The sequence below is a fragment of the Cetorhinus maximus genome, chromosome 12 (assembly GCF_964194155.1).
Source record: "Cetorhinus maximus chromosome 12, sCetMax3.hap1.1, whole genome shotgun sequence".
In the NCBI taxonomy this organism is placed as follows: domain Eukaryota; kingdom Metazoa; phylum Chordata; class Chondrichthyes; order Lamniformes; family Cetorhinidae; genus Cetorhinus; species Cetorhinus maximus.
The window spans coordinates 54,856,857-54,877,449 of NC_135890.1; the positions used below are offsets into that span (position 1 = coordinate 54,856,857).

Genomic DNA, 20,593 nt, shown 5'->3' on the forward strand with positions numbered 1-20,593 from the left:
TTCATAGCCAATTAAGTACATTTGAAGTGTAATCACTGTTGTAATGTATGAAACTCAGCAGCCATTTTGCACACAGCAAAATCCCACAAACAGCAATGAGATAAATGACCGCACAATCGTTTCGATGGTACACTCCAGTGCTGTACTGAGGAAGTGCTGCACTGTTGGAGATGCAGCGTTTTTTGGAGATGTAAGCCCGAGGCCCTCTCTGAGGTGGAGCTGAAAGATCCCTTGGCACTATCCAAAACAGAGCAGGGAGTCATCTCCCTGGTTGATATCTGTCAACCAACAGCCTGGTTTCTGTGCTGAAGTGCAAACATGGCCTTCTGCTTCAGAGGCACGACTGCTACCACTGAGTGTTGGAAGTTGTATGAGTATAGTGTTAGGCTGGCCAATGATTCCCCCTCCACTCCAAACATCAACTATCCTGCAGGAATTCACTGATGAAGCACAAATATGAAAACTGCTTATTTGGTTAGGTACTGGAAGGTTCCAATGTACCAAAAACAATAAACTAGTCAATGCCTTGGGTCAAGGTGCTTGTATTAGTCAACCAATAATTATTTGGTTTATCAGCACCCCACAGAATGTTCTTCATACCTAAACCTGGTTGAGGTATGACAGGGCTCTGAATTACAAACTTGCCAACTTCAGAGGTTCATTGCTGTGCGGGCCCATACCTCATGAAGAAGGTCAATGCATAATGTGTCATGAAGATATGCTTTATGCCCAATAATGATTTTTAATCCAACAGCTGGATTTTAAAAACAAAATTTTTAAAAACACAGAAACTAAAGTGATTTGAACTCACAGTCCAAGTTGGCTAACCCCAATTTGCATTACTATATGTTCCACATTACAGTTCATTGAAGTGGAGTCAGTCTGTCTGAAAAACTCAAAGACAATGACTTCAGGGGAGTGTCAAGACCTCACATCTCATGTCCCTTTAGCAAAGCATCTGTGGCAATCACCTGAGGTATTCAACAATTGGAGATGGGCCATTAAGACTAATCGCTTCGACAATGGGACCCTGGCTAAGTTAGCTTCCAGACATGAGCTAATCAAGTCACTTTGGAATACATGGGCAATGTCTTTTTATCAATTCCCCTGGCAGCTGGAAAAGGAAGGTCATATTAAAAGCCAACTCTTGTATGTGTTAAGCACATGTTTTCTCAGCAGAATGGGGGACAAGCAATTTAGGGAGAAGAGCTAAATGGAGCCCCTCCTTTTTTCTCCCACCCACCTGGTAAGCTTCGAGCCTTGTTTGCTGACAGTGATCATCGAGGGACACCTTGCTGCAGACGAGAATCAAACCTAGCACCACTATCTCCCAAAGAACAACCAACTCGGCCTCTACATTTTAAAAACAGAAGCATTGAGACCATCGAATTCAGCCTGAAGCCAGCTGAGTCACCAAACTACAGACTGTGCACTCTTTTACAGACTCCCTAATCTGGCCAACCTATCCTTCTCCACTCTGTAACCTGTATGTGAATTTCGAGGGTGTGCGTGAGCGAAAGTCAGTGTATATTTTATGATTTCACTTAGATCAGTTTAAGTATAATAAAGCTAACCTCTTTCTTTGTTAAACTCAAGAAAAGCTTTCCTGTTGTTTCTTTTATGATCACAGCGCATGAACAATTAAGTAGTCACTGAATTAGCAATTATACTCTTTTCAAAAAAACTTGTTGCAATCAAATGAGGATAGGGCACAGAGGGGGGTCATTTGACCTTCCTCACCTGGTCATAACAAATGTGACTCCATTCCCAGGACACTTAACCTTGTTGCTCCATTCTACAATCTGCAATCCTGCCATTGGCTCACGGTGTCCAGATCAATAGCTTGAATTTTGAGGGCTTTGCTTAAGACTGCAAAGCAACTGTTTCCCTTTTATAGCAGTCCTTGCACAAAGAGGAACATCTCCGGGCACTGTATGGAGCTTAGTTTTATCATTTCATTGGCTTGTACGTGCACTGGAATTGTTCTCCCCACCTCAACCAAAGTGGAAATGGTTCTCAGGACCCCAGAACGCCCAAATGCCATCACTCTAATGTTGTGCTTCCCAAACTTTCTCCCCATTTTAATTCCTCACACTTTGTGTGACCCCCAGAGTGAAAATTTGGAGGGTGCAAGAATTGCTGCGTTGGGGGAGTGGGCGGGGGCGGGGGTGGGAGGCTTCATTTTTTCAGCAGGGCAAGGGGAGGTGGCTTTCAGTTGTTGAGTGGGGGGTGGTGGGGTCACGAGAAAAAACGAACACCTACCTATTCACAGGCCTTTTTTAGCAGCAGCAATCAGGCCTTGGAGAGCAGCCGATTAGACCATGCCCACCAACAAAAAAAACACTACAAAATATAAAGGGGCTTCACAGCTGCCAGATATCAGTCTGAGCACTTCAGGACAGCCATTTCTGCCTTAGAGTTTGCGACGCCAAAACCCCATCACATGACCCCAATGGGAGTCATGACCAACAGTTTCCGAAGTCCTGATCTAATGCCTCAATAGCGGATGTGAGGATGGTATCTGGCTCAGTGGGATCACTGGATAGTCTAGTCCAGTCCCCAGACACCACTCACACTCCTACACTCTGCAGGAGCCGTCACTGGATCGGAAGTGGCTCCAGGGGCTACCAAGCCTTGAGGATTGTCCCGGAGTCTCCAGGAATTAATGATTAATAACCAGGACACAGTGAGCAATACTCAGGAGAAAAATCATAGTTTTTTTTTTCACTCTTTGAACACTTTTGTTTAATAATTATAAAAATATTGAAGATGGGGATGATGGGGGGGAAGGCTGTTAGACCAAAAGAGACAGTTGAGAGTGGGAGTCTGTATGATAAAACCTCAAGTGGGTTCAATGGGTGATTTTATTTTCCCCTGCTTAGCCTAGGGCACACTGGATCCAATTCCTGACCAGCAACTCAGCTGAGTGCAGCTAATAATTCAGCACAGATTAAACATCAAACCCGCTGATGCTCCTAACATGATTTGCTTTGTTAACCAAAAGTTCCAATCAGCCACCATGGAGTTAACAGTCATATTTCACACCCATGGTTTGAAACAGAATGATATTTTTCTTAATTTACTGCTCTAATTTGGGGAAGCAAAATTTAACCACTGATTTCCATTGAAACTGTTTTTGTTTTTGCTATGTAATGAATTTTATATTTAAGCATGATTTAACAAAGGCCAGAACCGTTTATTATTTTCAGACAGTATTTTTTGCTTCATCAATGATATTCTGCAGCTGTACTTCTCTATTCTTCACTGTAATTTCCCCACCCAGTAATTCTTAATCAGGAGATGTGGTTGGGATGGGGTGGGGGGGGGAATATCCCACATGAGGCACTTTCTTTCATGTTGCAATTCACCATATCGTTCCCCAAACAATAGCAAATAGAATGCTCATAAGTAAGGAAGTTTGCTTGTAAATCGGAATGTGATTTTAGGTAATTTCAGTCCAATTACACCCAGTTTGTTCCTCTGATTGCTCCAGTGTGTGCGAAAGAATAAACATGCTCTTCAGTGAGCTGATGCATACTAAACTGCTGACATCTTGCTGTATCCAGTCCACTGGTTCAAAGCTTATTTGCTGTTTGAATTGAGTTCCATTACAGGGGCCAATAACTATCACTCAGCATTCTGAATGGAGGCACAGTCGACCTGACAGCCACTTACTACTGCACGGAGCATTCACTGGCAACAAAGCTCAGAAGTGGTTGAAAGAAAAAGAGAGAGCGCTGGGTGAAAATAAAGGATGTGACACTTCTGCCCTCTGGGGCAGCCAGGGGTACGCACGGGGCAGAAAAAATCCAGAAGGGGGAAGAGAAAGAAATTATGATAGAGACAGGGACAATAATAACAAAAAAAATCTGGGTCACGATGAGGTGGAGGAATTTTAAAAAATATATAATTTACTAAAATTAAGTCTGAGAGGTCAGTGTTTATTCTGGGGAGAGTTATGGGGGGTGGTGGGGGGGGTGTTGTGGTGGTGGGGTGGGGGGGTTGCGGGTGGACGGCAGGCAGGGCTTGTTTACCAAATCAAAGACAGAAGTGAATATTAATGCAGAGTGACAGATAACAAGATTTCCTCAGCAATTTTTGGTGGTGGGGGGGGAGAGCGAGGGTGGGGGGGGGTTAGCGTGGGGGATGGGGTGGAAGTGTTGGAGCCAGATTCGCAGCTCCAGTTAATACTTCCTCATCAGGAAAAGATGGTGGGTAGGTTAAAAAGAGAAGACAGCTGTTTGCCTGCCTTCCCAGCTACTGATTCCACTTTGGAGGAAATTGAGTATTAAATTCCGACCTGGCCAAAACATCTGCACATCCTTCCGAAGGAATAGCAGCTCCCATGGAAGTGGAAGCACGTGCAAGGAACCTGCTTAATCTTTGTCACATTAAGCAAGGTAAAAAGAAACTGCTGAGCTAGTCACCTGTAGTAATGAAAATTGTACAGCTGTTCATTTAGTGCTGGTCTGAGGGGCTCAGCTGCCTATTCACTGTTACGGCAGTCACACAATAAAGCAATCTGACAGGAGCACCATTCAACACTTCTGATGAGCTTCATGGACTGTTGTGTGCAGTGAACTTAAATTCACTGTAACTACACTAAGGACGAGCCATCAGTAAAGGAGATACTTTCATCACTAATCCTGGGGCTTTGTCTTTTTTTTAAGGTGTCAGCTGTGGGCCATTGGATAGCGCTACAATTCCTCAGTGATTAGGTTGTGAATTCAAGTTACACTCCAGATACTTAAGCACAAAATCTAGGCTGGCACTCTAGTCAAGTACTGAGAGGTGCCATCTTTAAGATGAGGCGTTAAACCGAGGCTCCCGTACGAACATAAGAAATAGGAGCAGGAGTAATCCCTGGTGGCTGCTCCACCATTCCATATAATCATGGCTGATCTCCTACCTCAATTCCACTTTCCTGCCCACTCCCCATATCCCTCGATTCCCTGAGAGATCAAAAATCTGTCAATCTAAGTCTTGAATACACACAACAATGGAGCATCCACAACCCTCTGGGGTAGACAATTCCAAAGATCTGCCCTCTCAGGTATATGTAAAAAAAATCTCTTGGCACTATTTTGAAGAAGAACAGGGGAGTTCTCCCCTGTGTCCTGGCCAATATTTATCTCTCAATCACAGCACCTGGTCATTATCATGTTATTGTTGAGGTATCTTACTTTAAGTAAATTGGTTGCTGTGCTTCCGACATCACAATAGTGACTCCACTTCAAATGTACATTGTGCTTTGAAATGTGCTGGGGATGTGAAAGGTGCTGTACAAATGCAGCTGTGGAACCTCACAGTTCCACAGATGACAGGCAGGCTACCATTTATACTGATGCCCAACTTCACAAGTTAAAATGCTCTAACTGGAAACATTACTGACAATGGAAAGCAATTCATTTTATTTAACCAAATAGGTATTTTGGGTGAATCTGTTCAAACCTTACAAGATTATAATAGATGTCAACTGACATCTTGAAAGATACAGATAATTATCTGATAAATCTTTTCATTCATGTGTACCTTTAGGCACAAGGACATTAATAGATTCATTAAAGAATGTAAATGTGTTACCATCAGGGTATAATTTACTTTCATTGTTATACTCTTCTGTGCATCAACTGCACTAAAAAAGTAGAGTTCCAACAGTCATCAATCTACCAGGGCTGATCACTAAAGTCAGAGCCAAATTTGCTTCAGACTGACACCCAAAATCTTCGGACTGCATTAGAAGGATTTGTTACTGCCACACTTGCTATTCTTTCTTGAAATTATAGATTTTAGAAATGAAGCCAGTACATGTAGTGACTGAGATGTGTCACTTGTACAATGTTAGACAGTGCTGTCATCTCCCTGAGATCAGGGGCTGGAGTGGAGATGATATTGAATGGCATTTTCAGTTACACATCTTAGTGAATGATTGAAAAGGAGACTACAGAATTTTGGATCTTCTTGCACTTGGCAATAAGCGAGTCCAACAAGACCTGCTGGGCACAGTGGAACCATCCCTTGATGGTAAAAGGTTGCTGGTGTCGCTTTCCAAAAGCCTTGGCTAAGTGGTCACCAAGTGGTAGAAGTAGGAGTGCAATCACTTAGATTTTTTACTAAGATTGTCTCTATCACTTCATTAAAACCAACAGCAACAACTTGTATTTACATAGTTTTAGGCTAAGGGGTGGTAGATTTAAATCAGAGATGAGGAGGAATTACTTTTCTCAAAGGGTCGTGAATCTGTGGAATTCACTGCCTCAGAGTGCAGTGGATGCCCGGACGCTGAATAAATTTAAGGAGGAGATAGACAGATTTTTAATTAGTAACGGGTTGAAAGGTTACGGGGAGAGGGCGGGAAATTGGAGTTGAGGCCGAAATGAGATCAGCCATGATCGTATTGAATGGCAGGGCAGGCTCGAGGGACTGAATTGCCTACTCCTGCTCCTAGTTCTTATGTTCTTATAGCACCTTTAAATGGAGCAATACATCATAAGGCGATTCACAGGAGCATAACCAGGAAATAAAAATTGACAAGGAAGGAGATGTCTATGAGGTAGGTACTGAGGAGTATCTTAGAGGAGGAGAGAGAAGTAAAAAGGTGGAGGGTATCAGGAAGGGGATTCCAGGGCTCAGACAGCTGAAGGCACGGCTGACGATGGTCAATCAAGTCAGCTGCTTACATAATTGCAATGGCATCAATCCCCTAAAGCACCAGGCTCTCTCTCGCTCCAACACTGCTTCATCACAAACAAGGTGACAGCCCATGAGGAAAAAGGAAAGATATGTTTATAAAAATATGCTGCTGAGTTCTGCACAGCGTTCAGCACAGGCAGCTTGCTGAGTTAGACATGACAAAAATGGGCTATGATGCAGAGCAATTTTCAATTCATCTGCACATAATCAGGATGGAGATGTCCTTTAATTAATGCATCAAGTACCTACTGATGAATATTTGCTTAACTGAAGTGATCATTCCATGTTATTGCCTAAAAACCCAGCTCAGCCAGGTGCCTAAAAATGGAAGCCTATGATTGGCTGGGTGAGGCAGTATTACACTGCACTTTCTTTAACACCTCTGGAACTGTTCAAACCCAGCACAGTGCTGCTGGGATAAAGTTTCCTGTCTCTGTTGGTTCCACTGGTTGGAGGTGATGCCAGGAAACTCTTCTTTACACAAATGCCTGTGAAAATCTAGGTCAATTGAAAACTGATAGGTGTGGGTCAAGCAAGCGTATTAAAGGTTTTGGAAGCAAGACTAGTCAGTGGAGTTAAGATACAGATCAGCCATGATATAATTGAATAGCGGACCAGAGCTTAGCGCCCAGTCAATGGATGGCAGAGCTGCCACTGGTGGGATGAAGGGAATCGGGGATGCTCAGGAGGCCAGAGTTAGAGGAACACAGAGGTCTTGTAAGGTTGTAGGGCTGGTGGAGGTTACAGGGCTAGGGAAGGAAACTTATTAGTCTGTTTTACTCTAACTGAAATTAACATTTTATGTCGTAAAGCTGTATATCCGAAATATTTCAAGTTATTTTCAAACTATCAGAAAATGCTTCAATTCCCCAGCTCTTGTAGATCAAATGTTCTTTCTGCAAACATGACATAGCGATCATATTTGTACCTGTTAAATTTCAGCTGTACCCTCCTCCCTTTCTCATTATGCTAAATTGGAAGGTAACAGTGGTATGGGAGGGTAGTGCTGATCACTGTCACTGGTTGGTCACCCATTGAAATATGAAATTATAATATCCTTAGCCATAAAAAAAATCACTGCATCTGACTGAGTCTGGCATCAAGGAGCCCTAGCGAAACTGAAGTCAGTGGGAATCAGGGGGAAACTCTCCGATGGTTGGAGTCATACCTAACACAAAGGAAGATGGTTGTGTTTGTTGGAGGTCAATCTTCTCAGCCCTGTCACATCACTGCAGGAGTTCCTCAGGGTGGTTTCCTAGGCCCAACCATCTTCAGTTGCTTCATCAATGACCTACCCTCCATCATAAGGTCAGAAGTGGGGATTATCGTGGATGATTGCACAATGTTCAGCACCATTTGCAACTCCTCAGACACTGAAGCAGTCTGTGCCCATATGCAGCAAGGCCTGGACAATATTAAGGCTTGGGTTGATTAGCGGCAAGTAACATTCGAGCCACACAAGTGCCAGACAATGACAATCTCCAACAAGAGAGAATCTAACCATCTACCCTTGACATTCAATGGCATTACCATCGCTGAATCCCCCACTATCGACATCCTGGGGGTTACCGTTGACCAGAAACTGAACTGAACTAGCCATATAAATACTGTGGCCACAAGAACAGTTCAAAGGCTGGGAATTCTGCAGCGAGTAACTCACCTACTAACTCCCCAAAGCCAACTCACCATCCACTATGCACAAGTCAGGAGTGTGATGGAATACTCTCCACTTGCCTGGATGAGTGCAGCTCCAATAACATTCAAGAAGCTTGACACCATCCAGGACAAAACAGCTTACTTAATTGGTACCCCATCCACCACCTTCAACATCCACTCTCTCCACCACCAATGCACAGTGGAAGCAGTGTGTACCATCTACAAGATACACTACAGCAACTCACCAAGGTTCCTTCTACAGCACCTTCCAAAGCCGTGACTTCCAACACCTAGAAGGACAAGGGCAGCAGATTCATGGGTACACCATCACCTGCAAGTTCCCCTCCAAGCCACACACCACCCTGACTTGGAAATATATCGCTGTTCCTTCACTATTGCTTGGTAAAAATCCTGGAACTTCCTTCCTACCAGCACTGTGTCTGGTTCCTACAACACATGGACTGCAGCAGTTTAAGAAGGCAGCTCACCACTACCTTCTCAAGGGTAATAAATGCTGGCCTAGCCTGTGACACCTGCACCCCATGAATGAATTTTAAAAAAAGATCCCCCTAACCACCCCTCTCCCCACACGACATACCCACTCCCTTCAGGCATATCCTTTCAAGGCTGAGAAGCTCAAATTCTTCCTGTCTTTCCTCAAAACCGAAACCTCTAACACAAGGCATTTACCTCGTGGATCTTCTCTCACTGTCTTCAGAGCTTGCTGTCTCCCTTGTGTCTTGACCAGAGCAGTGTAGATTTACCACAACTTTTTCTGACTTGTTGCTCAGGCTCTATCAAGCAAAATATTCCATTTGCTTTGTTAATTGTTGCTCTGTGCTGGTTGGAAATGTTTAGCGTCAAGTCAACAAAGACTCCTGGGTCTCTTACAACATCATCCTTAGCTATTTCCACTCAGGTCATGGACTATATGATTCACTCAGTTTTCTATTCTATAGGCCCTTGTCTGAATTAATTCCAGAGTAGAACCTGATGAGGCCTCTGGAGGCAGGGCTGGAGGTGGGGTCGGGAAGGAGATCCAGTAGGTCACTGTTGGGTTGACAGGCCAAAACGTTCCTGGTGGTCTTGCTGGAGGCAGCTAAACAGCAGAAACTGCTATCCGCTGGCGGCTGTGCGTATCCTATTAGTGATAATCAACAGTGCCAGATAGGGACATTGCCCGGATCTTAATGGTGACGGACGGGCCCCATGTTGCGGCCCAACCTGGCAGATCCCTGGAGGCGGCTTCCCAGTAGCAGGCTGGGTGGCCCGGAAAGGCTTTCTTGGTTTATCCAGCCCACCCAACCCCCACCACTTTGACCACAGGGCCATTGCTGCAGGTGGAGGCTGTCCCCCCGCCCCCCCCAAAATGATGGCCTGGCAGCTGTAGCCACAAATAATTTTAATAACGTTGTACGTCTTCGAGGGCAATCTCCTGCCTGTTGTAATAGTGCCCACCACTCCTGATGGGGCTGCCAACAGGACAACTCTGCGGGCCCTCCCATTGGGCCACATGGGTAACTGTTCTGCCATCATCCTTAATTGGACAGTATTCCTGGAAGCAGTCTCTTAATTGGCTGCCTCTGGTAAGATCGCACAGAAATGTGGCCAGGCATCACCAGCTGGGTCAGAACCTACTTTTGATCCTGACCTCAGAAAATCTTCATTGACTCTAAGTTTCAGTCCCGCCTGTCATCATTCTGCCCACCTATAGACTCTGTCCAACTCATTCTGTAACTTCTGAGCTGCCTCCTCTGAATCTACTGTTTCCCCTCTTTTGGCATCACCTGAATATTTGACCTATTTGCACTGAGTTTCCGACTGCATGTCACTGATGTATATTAGGATTAGTCGCGGGCCCCAATCCCAAGTCAGAGGCACTCCACCTGGTCCTTCCCCGACCGAACATAACTTTTTTAACAAGTACCCATTGCTTTCTGCCCTTCAGCCATTACTTATTCATTTGCAAGTCTTACCCTGAATCCCCATATCTTTGAATTTATCTAAAAGTCAAGGACTTTTTGTAAGGCCAGATATAACACAGCATAAAGCTTATGTAACAATTGGAACAGGATATCTGAAGTGTAATACCTGGGTGTGAGACTTTTACATCTATATTAGCAAATCCTCTGTGGTGTTACTCATGGTAAATCAGAGAATATGCCATTTCATAATGACAAGAACATTGCACCATGTAATGCATTGAGTCAACTTGCAGCAAGCTTGGGGAAGTCACTGAGGAGGGCACCGATGCTTCCCAATAAGGGTGAAGAAAATGTGAGGAAAAAATTACCAGAATCAGTCTTGTTCATCTCTTGGCAGCCATTTCACAAAAGGAGTGGTTCGGGCCTAGGTACAGGTGCCTAACTGCCTTTCAATTGGAGAATGGCCTCGAGACTGGGTTTATAGAGGTAGTAACAAAAAGAAATATAAAAAGAAACTGGGCCTGATTTTAACCATTAACCATTGAACATTGTGGTTGTAATTTTTCCAGCTGACGAATGCTGATTAAAATGCTTCAGACTTTGTCTGAAGGATGTATGGAATGCCCCTTATTATAATAAATTTAACCCCAAATTGTTTTGAATTGAAAGGAAGGTTTTTAAAATGTACACATACATGAAGGATCATTTTAAAGGAGCGGCCAGGAAGGAAATGAGGCCATCAAAACCGGTGCTTTTAAAGACGAATTTAAATCCTCATTCTCTTGCACATTTGTGAACAATCAGCATGGCACATTTACAATGTTTCAAAGGGCTGACCTTTGAACCTGGGTAGTTAAGCCAGTGCCGAGGCAGCATTTCTTCCTTCCATTTGGCTTCACCTTGTACCAAATGAGATTTATACAGTGGCCTGATTGGCCAGGCAGAACGGTACTTGATTTAAAAGAAAAGCAACTTGCGCAAAAGATTTTTAAAAAAGTGGTATCATGCCGCGTTTCCAAAACTAGTGAGAATTTCAAGTCTTGTGCTAAAACCCCTGACTTTTACATGAGCTTCAGGGACATGCACAAAATCTATGTTGACACTCCAGTAGAGCGCTGAGTGAATGCCACACTGTCAGAGGTGTCATCTTTCAGATAAGAGGTTAAACTGCCTTCCCTCTCAGGCAGATGTAAAAGATCTGACTAGCTTGAAGGTGAGCAGGGGAATTTCTGCCCCAGTATGCTGGACAATATTTATCATTAAAACATCGGTCTGGATTTTACTTCTGGGTTGGGACCCCCTACGCCAAGCACATTCCCGGGACCGAGCCCCGCATTATGATGCTTGACACAAGTTTCGATGAGCTGACCGATGGATGCTCAGTGAGTGAGCTTGCTGTCCAATTAAGGACTTCAGGCAGACTTGCAATCCTGGAGGGCCAAAGGGTGGCCCTCCCGCAAATAACACATTGGCAGCCACACCATCAGGCGTAGGTGATTCTGATGCAGGTAAGAGAGAGAGGGCACCTCAAGATGGTGGCACCCTGTCCATACTTTTCAATATAAGCATCTAAAAACTGGCCACAGCTGCTGGATTGCCACTGCGAAGGGGGAACCTCCCCCAAGGAAGCTGTGGCCGCAGCTGTGGCTATGGGCAGAATCACCTGGCCCCATTGGTGGTGGGCATCATGGCAGGTAGGGGGGGTACAATTTAGTGGGTGGGGCAGAAATCAGTCTCACGCCGGTGTGAAATCACAGCGGGATCATCCGATGGTGTCCGCCATGGCGGCACGTGACTTCCGCTGGAGGCTGGCGTAAACCCGATATGCATCCTGGTACTGGGATGCAAAGTAAGGCCCAACCGGAATGATCACCCCCAAGCCCAATTTACCATTGCGCCGGCAGGGAAACATGCCAGCTCAGAACATGTCTGGACAAGCAAGACACGCAGAAGTCAGGACTTACCTTTAGGGCCTTGCTCAGATCGCGGACATCCGAGAAGCAGAAGATGCTGGGGCCCTACAGCTACCAGACCCTGGAGGGACATGTGCTTCGCCTGCTGGGTGGGTTCTTGTGGACATGGCTCCGGTATGAAGCAGCTCTCAGAAGGTGGGAGGTCTCTGCTGATGCTTCGGGTCTGCTTCGGAACATCACGGTCTTGGCCATGGGCTGCCACGGATGATCGATGAGGTGGGGGAGAGGAAGGTCCAGCCGTGAGTGGGAGAGGAATGTGTACTGAGGGGGGGTGAGTTTCAGAGAGGGGGATGAGGTGTTTGGGGGGTGAGGTTGGTGGGGGATGAAACACATGTGTCAGGGAGGGGTGAGGTTGAGAGGGGACAATGAAGGTGTTGGTGGAGGCAAGGTTGGGAAAGGGGGTACAAAGATTCCGGTGGTGAGGTTGCAGTGGGCGAAGGTGTCAGGGGGGCATGGTTGGTAAGGTGGGATGAAGGTGTCGGGGGGGTGAGGTTGGGAGGAGGGAGGGGGGAGAATGGGGGTAGGAGGGTGTAAGAGGGGAGAATACTGCAACTGGGGAGGAAGGTGTAAGGGAGAGAGTGTGGAGAGGGGAAGGAGTTTGGGGGAGGAGGGAGTAATGGTGGAGGAGGGAATAAGGGGGGATGTCCAAGTGAACATGCAGTGGAGGGGTCTGTATAATCAACAACTGTCTCCTGAGAGGGGAACTGAAGGTGGGCGTGGTAGGAGTGTGAAAGTGGGCAGATGGAGCCGGTAGGGTGGGAGGGTGAGGATGCATCAGCAACAGTAGAAGGAGTGGCGAGTGTGGTTGGTGGGGACTCGGAGGCAGACACAGACCCTGGGATGTGAAGGAGGAGGTTGGGGAGGTCAATGTGGATGGGGGTGGGGTACTCAGGAAGGTAGGGAACGTGCACATTCACCGGGACATCCTGGAAAGCAAGGGTTGATTTGGTAGGTGACGGTGGGGAGGTGGAAGGTGATGCCAGGGGGTTCGACAGTGATGGGAGACAAGAAATGGGTGACTGGAGCAGAGAAAAGGACTGGGGAGCTAACACTATATTTGACCACGACCATGGCTATCGAAATCGGAAGTGAGCAGAGCCTCGTGTTGGCCGGGCACAGGTGCTGCATGGGAGTGTGATCAGTGGGTGGGCGGAGATACAGGTCGGCTCAGATGGACAACTGAAAGAGAACCCCAGCAGACAGCATTGAAAATGCTCGGGGCAGTGAGATGAGTGTGATGGAGGAAGGCTCCGCGTGCGTGTGAGAGAGCTTGGACAAGGCTCCAAAAGGCCCTGCCCCACACACACGCTTCTCCCTCCAGAATCACTCATGCTCCGGCTACATGCAGCCAAAATGCTAGTGGGGGGGTGGCGGGTGGGGGTTACAGTGGGAGGACTCACAAACCTGTCAATGAAGCTGAAAGACACCATTACACATTATTCAGTGACAGTGAATATATTTTCAGATTATAAAGTGACAAAATGTGTTCACCCATGCAACCAACTGTGATCAGGATTTCGTAACTTTCCTAGGCCTACCACTTCTTCTAGGTGCTGCCCTGACATCTGCAGCAGGGGTGGGGACAGGCTGTGCAATGGTTGACCCTGTTGCCTCTGATGACTTTGGCACGCGTCCCCTGGAGAGCCAAGGCCTTGAGGGCCCCGGCTTGCTTTGGCTGTCCTCCTGTGCGCCAGCTGCTCCCTCTGAAGTGACAGAGGACGAGGTTGAGGGGGTCACAGGCAAAGGGGACTCAGAGGGAGAGGACAGTCTCTGAGATTCCTGAGTGGATGACCCAGGGGTGTCCAACTGCTGCTCCTCCTCCCTTCGGGTGCCTGAGGGCCCCAGCCTAACTCCTTGAAGGGAAGGAGCACCTGGAGGAATGTCAAGGTGCCCTGGTTCCTTCTTGCATTGCTACTGCAGGAAGTCACCCATGGATACCACGATGGAGTGCAGGTCTGCACACATCTCCACATTCTGTTAGACCAGGGTTTCCATGTTGTCCGCCATCCTTCCATTGGAGACCTTCACGTGCACAAATGTGGGCACTACTTCATCAGAGAGCAGGCAGACGCACTCCTCTGACTTGCATGCCTCTCTGTTGAGGGTTTCCAACAGCTCTGCGTAATGTTCCCCCACCTTCTGCTGACTTTCCACAATGAGTTGGGAGGCCGAATCCAGAGGCTTGTCATCTGGCTCAGGCCTCACATATGCCTCTTCCCCAGCAGTCCTGTGAGTGCCGGGGAGCTTGGCTGAACCTACCTCCTCCTGCTGCAGACACATGTATGGCAGTGAGCACCAGATTGAGAACATGAGCCTGCTTTAGATCTAGGTCCCATCGAGGTGTGTATGTCTCTGCATTGGTGGGGCGTGTGGGTAAGCGCTGTGACGGATCTTCCAGGCTGCTTATTTCCAGCTCTTCAATGGAGGAAGTGTCCTCTTGGCTGGAGGTGAGGGCCTGGATGGAGCTGAGGGACTGGCTGGCTGAGGGTGTCGGTCGCTTGGCAGAGCTCCCTGTGAACTAAAGTAGAAATAATTAGTGCATGGCAGCAGAGTCAAAAGCAGGAGAGAGAGCACTCACATGTGCATTGAGAGAGGGATGATGTGGTGCAGGATCCTCACTGGGTGTTCACCACCGACCTCACTGTCACCACAGGCACGGTCCATATCCTCACCAGTCAGCACGATGGCACACTCCTCAAAGTGAGTGAGGGGCCTAATGTGGGTCACTCCACCCCCAGTCTGGGACCTCTTCCTGCTGTTGTGAGCCATCTTCTGCTGCATGAAAATAGATGGAGAGACTGTGAGCAGGACACATGGCACTGGGTGGAATGTTTGTGTGGTGAACAGAGCCATGGATGGGATGAGGACACGAGCTCCAGAGGATATGAGCCTGATGGAGATGTGAGGGTGTGTGGGAGAGTTGTTGGTGTTGTCCCTTGATGTGTGAGATCCCTGTGGGCGTGTGATGGGTTTGTGAGTGTGTGAGTTGAGAGTGATGAGGTGGTTGACTTACTCTAGTGGAAGGGATGCAAGCATTCATCCTCTTCCTGCACTAGATGGCTGACATCCTCTGTGCTCCTGTGGCGCTGACCGCCACTGCCATCGCCTCCCAGGCTGGATTGGTGATTCTGGTGGTCTCCTGCAGCCAGAGCGGGGGTAGAGGACATCGCGGCGGCCTTCCACTGCATCCAGCAGGTACCCGAGAGAGGTGTCACTAAATTTGGGGGCCATCTGTCGCCTGGAGTAGTCCTGGCCTGTAGACATGAAGTAGGCTGTGCTCTGGCGCACTTTAAATATGGCGCCCGGAGCAAGGAAGCGCTGAAGTCACGGTGTGGTGGAACAATTCCGTCCGAAATCTCAACCGTGGCGGTGGGTGTCAGGGGATTAAAAAGCAAAATGGGGCTCTGAACCCCCCCCCCCACCCCCCCACAAGTCTGTCATCAATCGGATGTCTCCTTACATCGGCTACGAATCAGCCTCAGTGGGGGGGCCCGACTGCTGGCTGGGAAATACAAGACGGCATGATCAGAAGATGGGTCTTAATAGGCCACTAATGATATCTAATTGGCTACCCACCCTATAGGCAACTAGCCATTTCCTCTTTGAATCAGCATTTTTCAAAATGGGCCAGAGTTGGGACGCGCTGGCAAACCAGCACGCTGGCCAGTGTCCGGAGATTGTGGGCCCACCCACCTCCCGACCCACCTCCCGTCCCACCTCCCGACCCACCTCCACGGCCATTTCAAAATTCAGCACCTCATTGCACATTGAAAACAGATAACCTGATCATGATTACATTGCTGTTTGGGGAACCTTGCTGTATGCAGCTTGGCTCCCATATTTCCTGCATTGCAACAGTGACTAACACTTCAAAAAAGCAGGTCATTGGCTGTAAAGCGCATTAGGGTGTCTGAGGTCAGAAAAGGTTCTATATCAATGCAAGTTCTTCCTGTAATAACACTGGCCAATGTGGATCTGAGCCATAAGATCAGATAGGTCCTAGATTTATTCAGTGAACGTCAAGTCAGACTATAATTGGCTTCATTTCTCCCAACTTAGGAAGGGAGGAGGAATTACCGAGTGTATTTCATTTGCAAAGCAGAGGAACACAGTGTAATATAAAATGTAATTATAAAATACCTTCTATTTACTTGGCAAGGTGGCTGTGTTCTGTTGCTATGCATCAGCCTTTCTGGGTTTGGTTGTTAAATAGTTAACACTGAGCTCCATGACACCAATTACAGGAGCTAGACATATAATTCCTGCTCACTACACCTTGCAAAGAGCTCAGCTTTTGCTCTTACCCTTCAAAGATGCGACACATGCATTACAAATCACAGGAACAACAGCACGTCCAGCTGCTGCTATTGAGGTAAATTCATTACATTCCTCAACTCGAGTGAAAGTATTAAGCACTGGCTGATCTGCTCTCCACAAGCCAATCCTTGCGCAGAAGAGTAATCCATTACAATATGTTCCAACATCTGCCTCCCCATATGATGCATGACCTATTCGATTGACCCTCTTTAAACAGCGCCAGCGTTCCTGTTCATTACAGAAGGAGGATGAACAGGGTGCTCATCTCATCTTCAGGTCATCAACCAGTAAATACATTTCCATTCAAAACTGGACTTGTACACGCGCAGCCTGAATCTCTTTCATTCCCAAGCATAATATTCTCATCATTTATTTTCCAATAGCCAAACCACAAATTGGATGGCTTCCCCCACTCCCCCTCCCCGTGCTCTTTCACACTTATTTCTTTCTGTCTGTCTTCTGTTCATGTGCTCAGCAGCAGAGGACCTGTCATTCACCGTGCCAGCGAGATGTATGGTACATGACAACGATGACCTTCTCTCTGTATGTGACAAGATCCTCAGGTCAACTGCCTAAATGGCAGCCCCTGTGACACTCAAGTCAGCAACCAGTGCTTCTACTGAGGTAAATCTAAAGCTAATTTATTATCAATCAACTTTCCTTCAGACACCTGTGACAATAAACACTTTTGGGCTTTTTGTAGGCAAAGACAATGAAGGCTGAACAGTGTTCTAATAACTACCAGCTATTTTTACACAACTCTGTCCTTTAAAGAATCCTTAAACTATGAGGCCTTTTTATTATGCAAAAGAAGAATTTTTAAACTGTTCTCCATGTTGCATTAGTGCCATGTATTCCTCAATTGTGCAGAATGTTGCTGAATTATAATTCTGTTTCTGTTTTCTCCTTTTGCTCTATAAATACATATGCACATGACTGGCGCTCTAGCAGCTGTGCAAAACTAACTGTATGTGTAAATTGAATCTACCTGTCTCTGCAGGCTGGAACTGGAGAGCACAGCCCTCCTCACCTACCATAAAACACACTCACATGGATGAAAGGGCGGGTTTAGAACAGTGCGAGCTAGCCAGGATCAACTGCGGGTGTCTGGTGAAAAATTGCCCCTGGATTTGGAAACATGCAAAAAAAGCTAAAGAGGCAGAATTTAAATATGTACCATTTGGAAAACAAAAGTAAAAACTTTGACGTGTCTCTGGTCTCGGGTTGCCAGGAACCCTGGTTGGGCATATTATATGATCATAAGAAACAACAACAGGAGTAGACCATTCGGCCCCTTGAGCCTGCTCCTCAATTCACAAAGACCGGCCGGGATTTTCCAGCCCCACCATGGCGGAACTCGCCACGGGGGTTGCGGGGGGGACTGCCAAAAGTCCAGTGACTTTGGGAGGACCGGAAGATCCCAGCAGCAGGCGGGGCTGGAAAATCCCAGTCATCACGGCTGATCGGATTGCAGCCTTAACTCCACTTTCCTGTCTGCCCCCATAACCTTTCTTCTTGGAGCTTTCATCACATGACCTCCCATCACATACTATCACCCCTGCTCTCACGCCATTATTCAACTCAACATGTCAATACCCACAGTGCCTTGCCTACCTATACTTATTGAAACGTGAACAGATTTCATTACCCAATTGGATAATACTTGACTGTCAGCCAAACATCCTTCTTATCCTGGCTGATATTTTTTTAAACACATTTTTTGAAGTTATTTTTAAAAATACTCAGTTTTTTTTAATGCCCCTATAATTTTAATCTTGAGTTGTTTGCAGGTGTGTCCCAGAAATTAATCTTTTATTCCTGGAGACTCCAGAAGGATTGGCAACAGTGCCCTTGCTGCAAACCACAAATTCAATGGCAAAATCCATATCCAAAACAGGTCAGTCTATTGGATGCACGATATTACCATTTTTTGATTATAAGCAGCCTCCATTCATGTTCTTGACTCCTGGCAGCATTAATCTTGCCTTTAGACAATTATTAAACACAACCAAGTTTCTTCAGTGCTTGTCCTTAGCCTGATTCTGGGAGAGTCTGGGCACATTACAAGGGCAGAGATGCCTCTCTTTAGAGTCTTGATCTGCCCTGTGTACATGGGCAAAATGTGCAGATAATGAGTAAATGTAATATTCTCTAAAGTAGAATCCATAGATTGCCAACGATTCTCTTGATGTGAAGGGTAAATTCAGTTGGGTTAAATTTAACTTTGGACAATGGTGCAATGGATAACATTATGAGATACACCATGCCTGATTCTCCTTTCCAATAAAAGAAAGGAAGACTTGTATCTTTATAGCACCTTTCATGAGCTCCGGATGTCCCAAAGCAATTTTCAGCTAATTAAGCAGTTTTGTAGTAAAATGTAAGAAATAACACAGCAAATTTGCAGATAGCCAGGTCTCACAAACAGTGATGATGATCTGATAATCCATTTTTTAAATATTGCTTCAGAATTCTCCTACTCTTCTTCAAAATAATACCATGGGTTCTTTTACCTCCACCTGAGAAGGCAGATGAGGCCTTGGTTTATCATCTCATCCAAAAGACAGCACTCACAACAGTGCAGAACTCCCTCAGTACTGCATGAAGTGTCAGCAGTGCTCAAGTTTCTGGAGCGGGGTTTGAACCCACAAACTGCTGGCTCAGAAGTCAATGAAAGGAAAAAAAAATTGGGCAGTGCGTTTAATGGAAGCAACTTCAATATTGTCCATGGGCTCTTTTGTTGGATTGAAGGAAATTACAGAGTTGGAAAGGGGTGAGGCTGAAGGGAATTAAACGCCAGGATGAGAATTATATATTGAAAGCATTGGAGGACTGGATACTAATATAGGCCAACAAGGGCAGGGGTTATGGGTGAGGAATTGGCGCAAGATAAGATACAGTTGTCAAGTTTTCAGATGCACAGAGGTTTTATGGCATGTGGAAAATGGCATGCTGGCCAGGAGATCTTTGATATAAATTTGAGAGTGGACTTGCCAAAGGGGTGGATATGAGTTTCAGCTGGAGATGGGCTGAGGCAGGAGCAGAAACAGACAATATTATGGAAGTGGAACTGTGATAAAGTTATCTATGGCGACTCAAGGGACCCCAGTGATATTTATTGTTGATGAAGTTAGTGAATGTGAAGATAATGCTCATCACAATGCAGGCATAAAGGAATAAAACATGAATTACATTAATCTTGTTTGGGATCACCTAACTACAAGGATTCCTTTGAACTTTTAATAAGACATGCAACTGTACAAGCAATAAACACTGCCCTTATGACCATTATCAAATATATCATGCATATTTCACAACACCTCATCTCCTTTTTGATTCATCCACCTCGCAACTGGTGATGAACTGGAAAGAGGAAACTTGCATTTCCAAACCATGCTTCACGTCCTCAGGACACCCCAAAGGCATTTCACAGCTAGTGAAGTGTTTTTGAAGTGCAATCAGTGTTGTTTTGTAGACAAGTGCAGCAACATACACACAACAGGTCCCACAAACAGCAATGAGGTAAATGGTTAGATCATCTGCTTTTTAATGATATCTGATTGAAGGATAAATGATAACCAGGACATCGGAAGTATTCCTTTGCTCTTCTTTGAATACTGCCGCAGTAACTTTCTTGTCCATCTGAGTGGTAATAGTTTATTTTTCTCATTTCTGAAAGTTTCTGATCTCAGTCACGTTGTACAGGGATGTTCATCTCTTTATGGGGAAAGGAAGTACAGTAAAATCAGAGGGTGCGTTGCCCTTGGCTATGTCTGAGCACTCCCCAGTCATCAGAATAAATGAGTTATTGGTGGAGGCCTTGGAACAACTCACTATACTCCAACTATACAAGAGTTGTAACATAGGACTCAGGATGGAGAATTAAAATATGGTTTTGTTGGAAAAACAGAGGTACATCTCAACTAATAAATGAGGATCAAATGTTATTCAAAATGATACTGGACGTCTTGATAAATCTATCTCTGGGAATCCCCTTGACATTCTTTTTCTATTTTCCTGTGTGTTGGT

The 20,593-nt window shown here is 46.0% G+C and overlaps 1 protein-coding gene across 11 annotated transcripts in view; it reads right to left on the reverse strand.

Annotated features, from left to right (window-relative positions):
- sox5 (SRY-box transcription factor 5) overlaps positions 1-20,593 on the reverse strand; it is a 322,851-nt gene that overhangs the window by 74,651 nt on the left and 227,607 nt on the right. The gene's annotated exons all lie outside the window — the stretch shown is intronic.